Source organism: Notolepis coatsorum (genome assembly GCF_963971535.1).
Source record: "Notolepis coatsorum genome assembly, chromosome: 12".
Taxonomy (NCBI): domain Eukaryota; kingdom Metazoa; phylum Chordata; class Actinopteri; order Aulopiformes; family Paralepididae; genus Notolepis; species Notolepis coatsorum.
In genome coordinates this window covers 28,852,303-28,865,263 of record NC_140176.1, presented here as the reverse complement: position 1 = coordinate 28,865,263, position 12,961 = coordinate 28,852,303, and the positions used below count along the sequence as shown (strand labels likewise).

The window sequence follows — 12,961 nt, the reverse complement described above, 5'->3', positions numbered from 1 at the left end:
GGCGCCTGAGGAAGTAGAGGCGTTGTCGTGCCTTCTTCACAACACTGTCAATGTGTGTGGTCCATGTCAAATCCTCGGATATGTGGGCTCCGAGGTACTTGAAACTGTTCACTCTCTCAACCGGTGCCCCGTCGATGCTGAGGGGGCTGTAGTCCTTGACCCCCGACCTCCTGAAGTCCACAATCATCTCTTTTGTTTTGCTGACGTTCAGGGAGAGGCAGTTCTCCTGACACCACTGTGACAGGTTCTCTACCTCTTCCAGGTAGGCCCTTTCGTCGTTGGCAGAGATCAGGCCCACCACTACTGTGTCATCAGCAAATTTGATGATGGTGTTGTTGTTCCGCTGTGTTGTTGTTTCCCCCAGTGAAACTCCTCGCTGTCAGGTGAAAACAAGTGGCTGGCGACTCCACATGTATCGGAGGAGGCATGTGGTAGTTCTACACCCTCCCTCCCCAGGCCGACAGTGGGGCAATGCACGCAATGACCAGGAAGGGAATTGGCATAATGACTAAATTGGGATGGGTGAAAAATACAGAAAGCCCAAAAAGAAATAGAAACTAATTAAAAAAGATAGATAGATAGATAGATACAGATATATGTATATATAATATATATATATATATATATATATATATATATATATATATATATATATATATATATATATATATATATATATAATAGATAGACAGACAGATGTTTCAAACAGAAGGAGAGAGAGACAGACAGACAGACAGACAGACAGACAGACAGACAGACAGACAGACAGACAGACAGACAGACAGACAGACAGACAGACAGACAGACAGACAGACAGACAGACAGACAGACAGACAGACAGACAGACAGAAGTTCTAGGAAGTGGGCAGAGTCCCAACATGTTCTGACCTGTACAGGAATGAGGTGATGGATGAGGAAATGAGTCTAGGAGGCATGAGGTTCCTTGACATGTGGACTAGTCCGCCCTTCTTTCTTTGGCCTGTGTAAAAAAAATATATATATATATATAATTTGTGAAATTTCATCTCATTGGTCTAAGAATGTTGGAGCCTATTATCAACAAGGTTGTTGGTCGTTAGATCATTAGATAATTAAATGTTAGATCATGTCAAGCCTTGTTTGGGTGCAAGATGGATGGATGCCACACTCAAGATGTTTATTTAAACTAGGGTAGGTCTACATCACAAACAGCATGTTTATTTAAACTAGGGTAGGTCTACATTACAAACAGCATGTTTATTTAAACTAGGGTAGGTCTACAGCACAAACAGCATGTTTATTTAAACTAGGGTAGGTCTACATTACAGACAGCATGTTTATTTAAACTAGGGTTGGTCTACATTACAAACAGCATGTTTATTTAAACTAGGGTAGGTGAAGGTCTACATTACAGACAGCATGTTTATTTAAACTAGGGTAGGTCTACATTACAAACAGCATGTTTATTTAAACTAGGGTAGGTCTACATCACAAACAGCATGTTTATTTAAACTAGGGTAGGTCTACATCACAAACAGCATGTTTATTTAAACTAGGGTAGGTCTACATCACAAACAGCATGTTTATTTAAACTAGGGTAGGTCTACATTACAAACAGCATGTTTATTTAAACTAGGGTAGGTCTACATCACAAACAGCATGTTTATTTAAACTAGGGTAGGTCTACATCACAAACAGCATGTTTATTTAAACTAGGGTAGGTCTACATTACAAACAGCATGTTTATTTAAACTAGGGTAGGTCTACATCACAAACAGCATGTGTATTTAAACTAGTAGGTCTACATCACAAACAGCATGTTTATTTAAACTAGGGTAGGTCTACATCACAAACAGCATGTTTATTTAAACTATATGGTAGGTCTACATCACAAACAGTATATTTATTTAAACTATGGAAGGTCTATATCACAAAAACAATTACAAATATCAGGTTAATAACAACATTGTGATTAAGAAAAAATTGAATATCAGACATTGGTGATATAATTCTACAATAATACAGCTATAGGATAAGATAAGATAAGATCATTAGATTTAAATGTATTGTCACCATGCAGCACACGTACAGTACAACAAAAATAAGTTTGGCATCCAACCAGAGTGCAAAGGTAACGTGAAGTGCAATACTAATTGTACAGGTGATTAAACTGGGTATAAGATATATAAATTAGTACTACTGACTGAGTAATGGTGCTAATCAGTTGTATGTACAGATTTGTAGTATTAATATGTACAGTGATACAGGTATAAAGACACTATGGTAAGTCATACTGGCTAGCAGTGTAACTAGTAAGAGTAAGGGATATACAGATGTAGATATAGTATCTATCTACAGATATGTAAAAAGGATTGTGGTCATGTAGCATTACGTTTATTAATGCGTCATATATCCACTGTCCAAACTCTCCTAGAGTGTGTGTGTGTGTGTGTGTGTGTGTGTGTGTATGCCTGGTGTGTGTGAGTGAGTACGCAGTGTGCGTAGTGCTTTTCTAGTCAGGCACTACAGAGGGCAGCCTGGTGTCGGGTCAGCATGGAGAACACGGATCAGCTCTGAACCCTCCAGCTTCTAATGGGATGACAGCTGACTGCGTCCTGTGACGAACGACATTCTCCTTTAAACTTGGTATTTTTTTAATATCCAAAAACAACATAATTTCCACGGCGATGAGGATGTTCCTGCGACCAGCCGCTCCGAGGTGGTTTAACCTCTAAAGTTGTTGTTGTTGAGGAAGAGAGAAGCGCGGAACCACATCAACTAGGAGAAAGTTGTTGGATCATATCTCGGCTGATTGGATCTATCTTTTTTCCCCCGTCGGGATATTTCAACCACTTTAAACAGGTAAGAGTCGAGATATATATGCAGAAATAAAACGCATACTTTTGGTTTTTGCAAAGCGAAAATCCCAGAAAACGCAGAACGCAATAATCACATGATGATGCTGATGATGATGATGATGATGATGGAAAAAGATGCATCAGACAAGAATACTACTGTTTTAGTTCTGTCACCGTTTATCTGTCGAACACAGTGTTTCCGACCGCGCGTTAAAAGTTAGATATTATTTACAAACAACTCTTTGAAGACACAAATAAAAGTGTTGACATTTAGATTTGGGCGTATTTAGTTTTTTAACAAGGACTGATCTCTGTTCTGCTGGTGCTGGGCCTCCTGTTGCTGCTTCATTCAGTTCTGTTCAGCTCTGCTGCTGTGAATACAGAGTGTTAGTTAAACATTCAGAGAATTGTGTTTTTCAACCACATTGCATTTTTAATGTTGATGTAAAATGACCCACAATGTTAGAACTGTGGTGAAAATCACTATGAAGATCCAGAATCAAACCATTTCAGATATTCAGTCTGCTTCCTCGAAGATCTTGCACAATCTACTCTGGTTACTCTTGATTGGCCCGTCAGTCAGTCTGTCAGTTGTCAGTAGTTGTAAAGGATATCACCTAGTTAGCCCACAGTTTAGTAATGACACTAGTTTGCTAGTTACTTTTAGCTGTTCAGAATCACCCACAGCAACTGTGACAATGTATTTATCACTTGCTACCACAGGTTAACTGATGTGAATCTCTCATTAGCAACCAATCATACTGGATGTGTTTCCATTTGAAAGCTTCATGTATTATGAGAATACCCTTTCAATGAAAAGAGTGGCCACACATACTGTGCTCAGAGAGAGGGTGCTCTAAAAATACAGTTATAACCAATCAAATGATACATCCGAAGCTGAAAGAAATGACACTCCTGTCATTAACATTTCATTTGAAATGTTTTCGGACTGAATTAAGATCTTTGTACTGATTCTTTAATGATGAAACGTGAGCTGAATGAATGAGTGATCCTTCACTGGCACCATTGTGTGGTCTGCTGGGAGCGGAGAGGCTTCTGGGAGGCTGTGGATCAGATTGCCTCCCCTCTCCCTGTCACCTGTGGCAGTTGATTTCGTCAGTTGTTCCACCATGTGAGTGACTCGACAGACTAAAGTAAAAATATCCCTAGTGGTGTTGGGATTCTATTCTGTTCTGGGAAGTATCGACTGACGTCTAGGCCCATTAATGACTCATTTGGTGTGAGGGCTAATCAGACCGCCCTGGCAGAGACCCAGAGAGTCCACACTAGTTTATTTTTTTGTGGCCAATCAGTCGGACAGAGAACCCTACATGTTAAGCATGTGGGGGGTGACAGTGGCTCAGGAGGTAGAGCGGTCATCAGGGCCCAGGAGTTCAAAACTTGTAATCCCTATCTGATTGGATCAGATTTGTATTCATTCATTTCAACTCATTATGAATTGAAAATGGGGGACCCTGATGTAAACAAGATGAAAGTCTTTCTCTGGTCTGCATCCCCTTAACAATTGTGTGTATTGAGCCGTACTGTACTGTTAGAGTAAGGTTAGAGTTAGACAGTGGCTCAGGAGGTAGAGCGTAGAGCCATATGAAATCCGTTTTTATTTTTTTCCAAATTCCACTTAATTTTTTCCCAAATTCAGTTTTTTCCGTTTTAATATTTCAGAATTCTGTATTTTGCTTTGTACGCTCATTTTACCATCAGAAATAGTGTCTAATAAGTGGGAATGAATAAATGTCCACAATTTAATAAGATATAACAGTCCATTTAATAGGGCTGTCTTAAATACTTCGAAGCTTTGAAGCTTCGTTCGATGGGCATGGGATTCGAATATGAAAATAAAATTTGATTATTAAAAAATATAAAAATATAAATGATATATATATATTTTTTTGCAAAATCAACTCTGCCTCTCTTTGTTAACTACAACAAGCAATGCTGTTTGTTATTTAAGATGAGGTCGGACTCGGCACTGACAGATTTGTGTTCATTGTGCTGCTTTTATAAAGCCTCAAATGATGGCTTACAATATTTCATGAAAGCAAAGTGTTTTGTTTGTCTAAGATTTAAAAAGGTTTAAACTTTACAGCACTGACAAAGTTGAACAAAGTGCTGTACAAGTCCCACAACATAAAAAAAAAGAAAAGAAAAAATATATTTTTTTTTTAATTTACAGTTGATTCCATTTTTATTGCTCAATTCCGCGATTCCGTCCGTGATTCCGTGATCGCGGATTTCATATGGCTCTAGTAGAGCGGTCATCTGGTAATCAGAACTAAGGTTATAGGGTTAGACAGTGGCTCAGGAGGTAGAGCGGTCGTCTGGTAATCAGAAGGTTAGAATTAGACAGTGGTTCAGCAGGTAGAGCGGTCGTCTGGTAATCAGAAGGTTAGAGTTAGACAGTGGCTCAGGAGGTAGAGCAGTTGTCTGGTAATCCGGAGGTTACCGGTTATATTCCGGCTCACCCGGGCAGTGCGTCAAAGTGTCCTTGAGCAAGACACTTAACCCCTAATTGCTCCCGATGTGCAGGTTGGCACCTTGCATGGTTGCCTCTGCCATCGGTGTGTGAATCTGTGAGTCAGTGAATGGGTCAAATGTGAGGAACAAATTGTAAAGCGCTTTGGATAGAAGCGCTATATAAATGCAGCTATTTACCATTTACCATCCTGCCGGGGATCGAACAGACTACTTTTCAGTTACTGGCCGGCCTCTTTACCTCTGGGCCATCCTGCCTCCCATTCCATTACTCCATTACTTCATTTGATTTCCTGGACATTTACATTCATTTTACTATACCTTCCTGGACATTTAAACAAATTTATACTGTAGGTAGGTATACCTTCCTGGACATTTACATTACAATGTTACTGTACATTTGACTGTATATTACTCTATATTTTCGGACTGTATATTTTAGATTTTTTTATGTATATCTATATCTATATCTATATTTTTTTTTTGGCGTTTTATCGCTTTATTGCTACTGGGCAGTCCAGTAGTGAGAGACAGAGGAGGAATGGGAGACAGAGTGGGGGGAAGACATTCGGCAAATAACGATGGGTTCGGGAGTCGAACCCGGGTCGGCCGTGTTGCAGCTGAGCGCGCTATGTGGTTCGCCACTGGGGCGCCTATTTTTATTCTTATTCCTATTCTTATTTTTGCCTTTGACTAACTGAATGTTCATTGTGAGCAATCTGTGGTCCTGAATGTCCCTCGGGATCAATAAAGTACTTCTATTTGATTCACAAGGTCCCAATTGGATGTGATCTGTTCAGTCAGGGCTGCTGGTGCTGGTTCAACACTGTGGAGATCTGTTCAAATGAGCTTCTGTGGCTTCAGTTCTGTTGGCTGCCATTGGAAACAGGCTTTCTTCTGAAACGTTTAAAAGATGTTCAAGGCACCCCCCTTAGGCTGGGGATCGTTTGAAAAGATACTAGATAGATATACCAATACCAAAACGATACTTTGCTGAGTTCTGTGTGAGTCAATTGGAGGCTTCGTTCCATTTAGGATGATTGTGTGGTTGAACAGAAGAAATTGTATGCCCATTGTCTCACTGACACAGATGAGATTAACTACAGTATTGGTAGAAATTACATTTCGATACCACAACATTCTTCGATACTCATAGTCAATAGTATTGAAGCAGATACTCATAGTCAATAGTATTGAAGCAATTTGATCGATACCATAAAAGTATGGAATTTCAATCCTAAACCCTCTATTCTTCAATTAGAGCAGTGTGGACCATGACAATGCAGAAATATCGTCACATGTCCAATTAGCAGCATAAATATAGAGTTTAAGACTTGTATACAACTGGGAGATGGAGGCCCTCAATTCCTCATTGGTATTGTTGGACTTGGAAGGGTTCCTCCAGGGAACCTTTTCAGGGTTCAAGGATGGTTCTTTAGTTGTTTCAATTTGAAGAATCGTTATGGTTCCTCAAATAACCTTTTCCTTTTACAGTGGAGTCAAGGCCTCATGAGTCATCAGTAGATACTGCAGTCTAACAGTAGATAATTTGAGGAATGACTTTCTGGCTGCTCTAGACTCCCATCTGAGAAGACTTTCTGGCTGCTGTAGACTAGACTCTCATCTGAGAAGACTTTCTGGCTGCTGTAGACTCTCATCTGAGAATACATTCTGTCTGCTGTAGACTCTCATCTGAGAAGACGTTCTGTCTGCTGTAGACTCTCACCTGAGAAGACTTTCTGTCTGCTGTAGACTCCCATCTGAGAATACTTTCTGTCTGCTGTAGACTCTCATCTGAGAAGACTTTCTGGCTGATGTAGACTCTCATCTGAGAATACGTTCCGTCTGCTGTAGACTCCCATCTGAGAAGACTTTCTGGCTGATGTAGACTCTCATCTGAGAATACGTTCCGTTCCGTCTGTTGTAGACTCCCACCTGAGAATACTTTCTGTCTGCTGTAGACTCTCATCTGAGAAGACTTTCTGTCTGCTGTAGACTCCCATCTGAGAAGACTTTCTGTCTGCTGTAGACTCATCTGAGAAGACTTTCTGTCTGCTGTAGACTCATCTGAGAAGACTTTATGTCTGCTGTAGACTCCCATCTGAGAAGACGTTCTGTCTGCTGTAGACTCATCTGAGAAGACTTTCTGTCTGCTGTAGACTCATCTGAGAAGACTTTATGTCTGCTGTAGACTCCCATCTGAGAAGACGTTCTGTCTGCTGTAGACTCATCTGAGAATAGTTTCTGTCTGCTGTAGACTAGACTCCCATCTGAGAAGACTTTCTGAGGGACCTCCATCTGAGAAGACCTTCTGAGGGACCTCCATCCGAGAAGTCTTTGGTTGTCCGATATGATCATGTCCAGAATTCCATGTACTATAAGTGGGTAGATGAAGTTTTTTAATGAACATTGTCGCAGACTGTCACTGTTGATGATGATGATGACTAGTAGGGCTGCACGATTAATCGTAAAAAAAAATCGATCTTGAATCATAGACTTATGCGATCTCATTTCTAAATGACGACGATTCGGATGTACAGTATTTGCATTTGTGTCAAAATGGAGATCAGTTTATTAAAACAGGGGTTCCCAAACTTCTCAGGCCGGGACCCAGAAAATAAGGAGTCAGAGAGCCGCGGCCCAATGCACATCGTCAGGCTTTTTTTTTAATTTCTTTTTGCCAGGCGACCGATTTTTTAAGCCAAATATCACTTCAATCCTATTAAGTTAGTTCAAGTTAGTTATTCATTTATATGTGCTATTTATGAGAGGGCTAACTTGTTGCAAAATAATAATAATAATAATAATAGCCTCATTAAAATACTATTGTTGCTTCGGTTGTTTTCAGCGTTTTATGTGCATAATCTGTTATTTAGTTTGAAATGTTCGTTGAAATAAGTAGATTTTTCGTTTTTGTTTATTTATTAAGTTAATATAAAACCATATAGTCACATTTTAGAATACAATAGAATAGAATTTTAGAATACAACTAGAAACACTGTCCTGGGGGAGCTCCAGTAGCTCACCGCGTATCTCGGCGCCATTTCGGCGTCAGGGACAACCGTGCGCGTCACGGATCTGGGGTACACGAGTTCGACTCCCGGACTTGCCGTATTTTCTCAGAGTGTCTTCCCCTGATCTATATCCCATTCAACCTGTTTCTGTCGGTCATGCTTGACCAGAAAAAGCGATAAACGCTAAAAAATGAAGTTAAAAAAAAAAAAAAAACACTGTCCTGGCCAGTGATGCCGGTAACGCGTTACTAAGTAACGCGTTATTGTAATCTGATTACTTTCCCCCGAAAATAGTAATCTAACGCGTTAATCTTTAAAAGCCAGTAATCTGATTGCAGTTACTTGTCCAAGTGGCTGTGCATTACTATTTCGTTACTATCTCATCATAAATTCATAATGCAGGCGGAATGCAGTATTTTATTTCGTTTTCGACAGTCAAAAATACATTTTGAGCTGTTTTTCTTTTGGGAGTGACGTAGTGTGGCAGTGAAAGGGTTACACAAGAATGTGTCCCCGCGGCGTGACTGTACACTCTGTCTGTGAGTGACATCTGCTTTGGTACAATCACATTCCCCATCCACAGTCTGCGAATCAGAGGCAGAGTAGGGCGGGTCTTCACAGCACGTCATGTGACATATGCGCCAATCGTGTGACAGCAGGGCTCCGTCGTCGGAGAATTCCACCCCAAAACGCTTGGCAAAATTAAAAGTGAGTTTCTGTTCAGACTTCCATCCCAAAACGCTCGTATAGCCTCAGTCACTACTTCACGTTCATATGCGGAGGAAACAAAATACTGTCTACCGCTAAAAACAGCACATCCAATTGCATTGAAAGCATCTGGAATCACAACACTGGGGGACCCTGATGTAAACAAGACAAAAGTCTTTCTCTGGTCTGCATCCCCTTAACAATTGTATGTATTGAGCTGTACTGTACTGTACCCATTCTGCAATCTGTTAATAAAGTTTTCATTCATTCATTCATTCATTCACTAGCCGACGCTTCGACTAGGTACAGGAGGACTCGGAGGCCAGCCAAACAGCAAAAGAGAGAGATTGTTTCTTTCCCTTTTGATTAATGTATATTTGATGGTGGCAGAGCAAAAGCTCTTATTTGCCAGATTTACAGTTAATTTACATGTTAAAGAGAGACTGATTGTATGTTTATAGAGAGACATTTATAAAAACAATTTAATAGTTACAGTTGATATAATTGAATAGTTCAGCCTGCATTTGTTAGATGTGAATGGATATACACTGGTTTTGTAAAACCACTGGCTGGCTGCTCTAATGCTGTGAGCATCATAGACTGTTGCTTTACCATACTTGATGGTACAGAAGCTGAAGCACTAGTTTAACAATTTACGTTATGTGCAGAGAAACAAGTTAAAAACAATTTATGCACTTTCAATAAAGCGTTTAAAAAAAAACGGTTGGGGGAACGACGACGACTTCGTAACCTAGTTACTTTCAAAGTAACTAAGTTACTCTGATAATCAAGTAATCAGTAAAGTAACTTGGATTACTTTTTAAAGGAGTAATCAATAATCAGTAATCGGATTACTTTTACAAGTAATCTGTGGCATCACTGGTCCTGGCCTGCTTCTAAGTTCAGTGGCCTGACAAAAAAAAAAAAAATTATATATATATATATATTTTTTGGAAACCATCTCGCGGCCCTCCCCTGGCTGCTCGCGGCCCACCTTTGGGTCGCGACCCCGACTTTGGGAACCACTGCATTAAAACACTCGCTCCTATTCCCCTATGCATTCACGTGTTGCACTTGCTTTACATCGGCATAGCAATGATACGAGAAGGCATGAGAGGTGAAGAGGTACGTTTTTAGCTTATTTCTGAAAATATTAAAGGGGAACTATCTTATAAATGGCCTTTTTGAGTGTTTAGCATTGTTTCCTAGCTATGTGAACTTATATTAATATGATCTATGTCTCAAAATTCTCATATTGGCGCATTCTTCCAATTCTCCTCTCACAATATTCACCCTCACTGAACTGAGTCGTTTGAAAATGTGCCTATATGTGATGTCATATAGTCACTGCTGCATGTTAATGTTGAGATAGACGACGACGCTCCGCAGTGGTTTAGGTGGCACCTGCAGCCCAGACTCAAAACAGCTCGAAATCTTGAGGTAGAAAAATGCTGTTTTTGAGGACTTGATTAGAAATACAAAACAATGAATAAAAAATATATATATATTACAGAGGTGTTCCATAGACTCACAGGAATTGTGTAAAAGTGCCCAAATAGTGAAAGAAATAGTAAAATAGTTCCCCTTTAAGAGTCGAGATCTAGCTTACCTCCATAGGTAGTGTGTTCCATAACTTTGGTGCATAGTTTGCAAAGGCTGCATCCCAGATTCTCTTTAGACTGTGGTTTGGAACCTTCAATAGACCAGTAGTAGATGATCGCAATGTTCTAGAAGGCACATACCGGTAGTTGACTAGAGAATTTGCAATCTAATTGTAGCCAATTCAATTCTGGAGCCAAGGGTATATTACATGAGGGCTGATTCCTACGGTAAACGGAGAGAAGAAGACGAAGAGGTTGTTTGTTTGGAGAATTTCTCATTCGCCATCCAAATCAATAAGCGGTCCGCCACAAATCATTACTGATACAAGGATTACAAAAACATCTGTAAAACACTCATTTTCCGTGGGATTGTTATACACTTTGAACCTGTACTGTAGATGGAACTGTTATGTTTTCCAGCTCCTACCTATCAGCTGTAAATCAAAAACAGGCATCTGGCAACAAGTAAACAAAACGTGAGTGACCTTTATTTTTATTTCAGTCTGTTCAAACCTCTAACTCTATTACATTAGCACTCAGAGTGATTCTTCTCCTGTTGTGGAAGAAAGTTCAGAATGTTTCCTTTCAAAGAAGACCAGACTCATGCATGTGCTATAAGTGGTTCAAGTAATAAATCGTACTCAATTACTTTGGGTATGCAATCGTCAGGCGTTTTATGCAAAAACACCAGCATAAGGGGTTAACTTATAGCCTGTTCCCAAACCCTCAGTCCAAGGTTTTAACTCACTGTAGCCTGTTCGCAAACCCTCAGTCCAAGGTTTTAATTAACCGTACATTGTATATTACTATTGCACTTTACTGTTACATTTGCACTCTGGTTGGAAGCCAGACTTCGTTTTGTTGTACTCACTGTTGTGCTGCATGATGACAATACATTTTAATCTAATCTAAACAGAATTCGATTTTTGGCTGGTGAAAATGCTGAGTGGCTAGTGACTTTGGAAAACCACTAGCCACAGTGGCTGGTGAGCCAAAAAGTTAATGTCAAGCCCTGATCGTAATGTATGGTATTGTAATGTATTGTATGGTAGCAGGTCTGAATGGATGGAACATTCTTCACATTCTTCTATCAGCAGCACATTACTTCACTGATCAGGTTTAATAACTTCCTTGTGGAGGAGAATACATTAGATTAGATTGCCACCAAGCCTCTTCAACTCATTCAATCAGAACGCAGCCGCCCGCCTGATCTCAAACCTACCGAATTCAGCCCATGTCACCCCACTTCTTAGGGACCTGCACTGGCTCCCCATTGCCGCACAAATCCGCTTCAAGGCCCTCAACCTGGCATATCGTGTGGCGAAGGGAACGGCTCCCACCTACCTCAAGTCAATGGTCTCTAACTACACACCCTCAAGACCCCTACGCTCTGCATCTTGTGGCCGCCTCAGACCTACTCCTATCCGAGGTCCGAGAGGGTCATCAAAGAGAAGCCGCCTATTCTCGGTCCTTGCCCCACAATGGTGGAACGAACACCCGAAACCCGTCCAATCTTTCGCCGTTGACTAAAGACATACTTCTTCAATCAATATCTGATTTTCTTTTAATAAATTTTTTTAATAACTAACCTTCTTACTGTCATGCACTCATCCGGCTAATATACTAACCTACACTGTAGCACTCAACACTTTGATGAACATTGTTACTCAGCTGATAGAGTTGTACCCTTCCTGCTGACTTGTCGTACAAAACTTGTAACTCGCTTTGGATAAAAGCGTCCGCTAAATGACAAAATGTAAATGTAAAATGTATTGTCATCATGCAGCACAAGTACAGTACAACACAACACATATAACAGTAAAGTGCAATATTAATATACAATGTTAAACTGGGTATAACATAAATTAGTACTACTGAGTAATAGTGCGAAACAGATGTATGTACAGAGTTGTAGTATTAATATGTACAGTGATACAGGTATAAAGACACTATGGTAGTAAGTCATAATGGTCAGCAGTGTAACTACTAAGAGTAGGTAAGGGTTATGTATAGATATAGTAGCTACAGATATGTGACATGGATTACAGGTATATGTAGATAGATATATATATACGGTAATAGTCAATATATATACGGTACTATATATATGGTATGTACAGCATTATTCTACATGCTATCATACTTGTAATTTGTCTGGTATCAGGACCCTTAACCACTGTATGATCTTTAGACACAGGTTCATCATCACCGTCCTCCAGCTCCGCTCGCTGTCTGGTCCACACTTCACAGTTCAAGTTCAAGTTTGTTTTTATTTGTCACATATAACGTGTACTCTACAGTGAAATGC

The 12,961-nt window shown here is 40.0% G+C and overlaps 1 protein-coding gene across 1 annotated transcript in view; it reads left to right on the top strand.

The window, feature by feature from the left end:
- The first annotated feature begins 2,553 nt into the window (after positions 1-2,553).
- dnmbp (dynamin binding protein) overlaps positions 2,554-12,961 on the top strand; it is a 163,650-nt gene continuing 153,242 nt past the window's right edge. Inside the window, 1 exon segment of the mRNA XM_084326445.1 lies at positions 2,554-2,841. The gene's annotated coding sequence lies outside the window, so the exon portion shown is untranslated.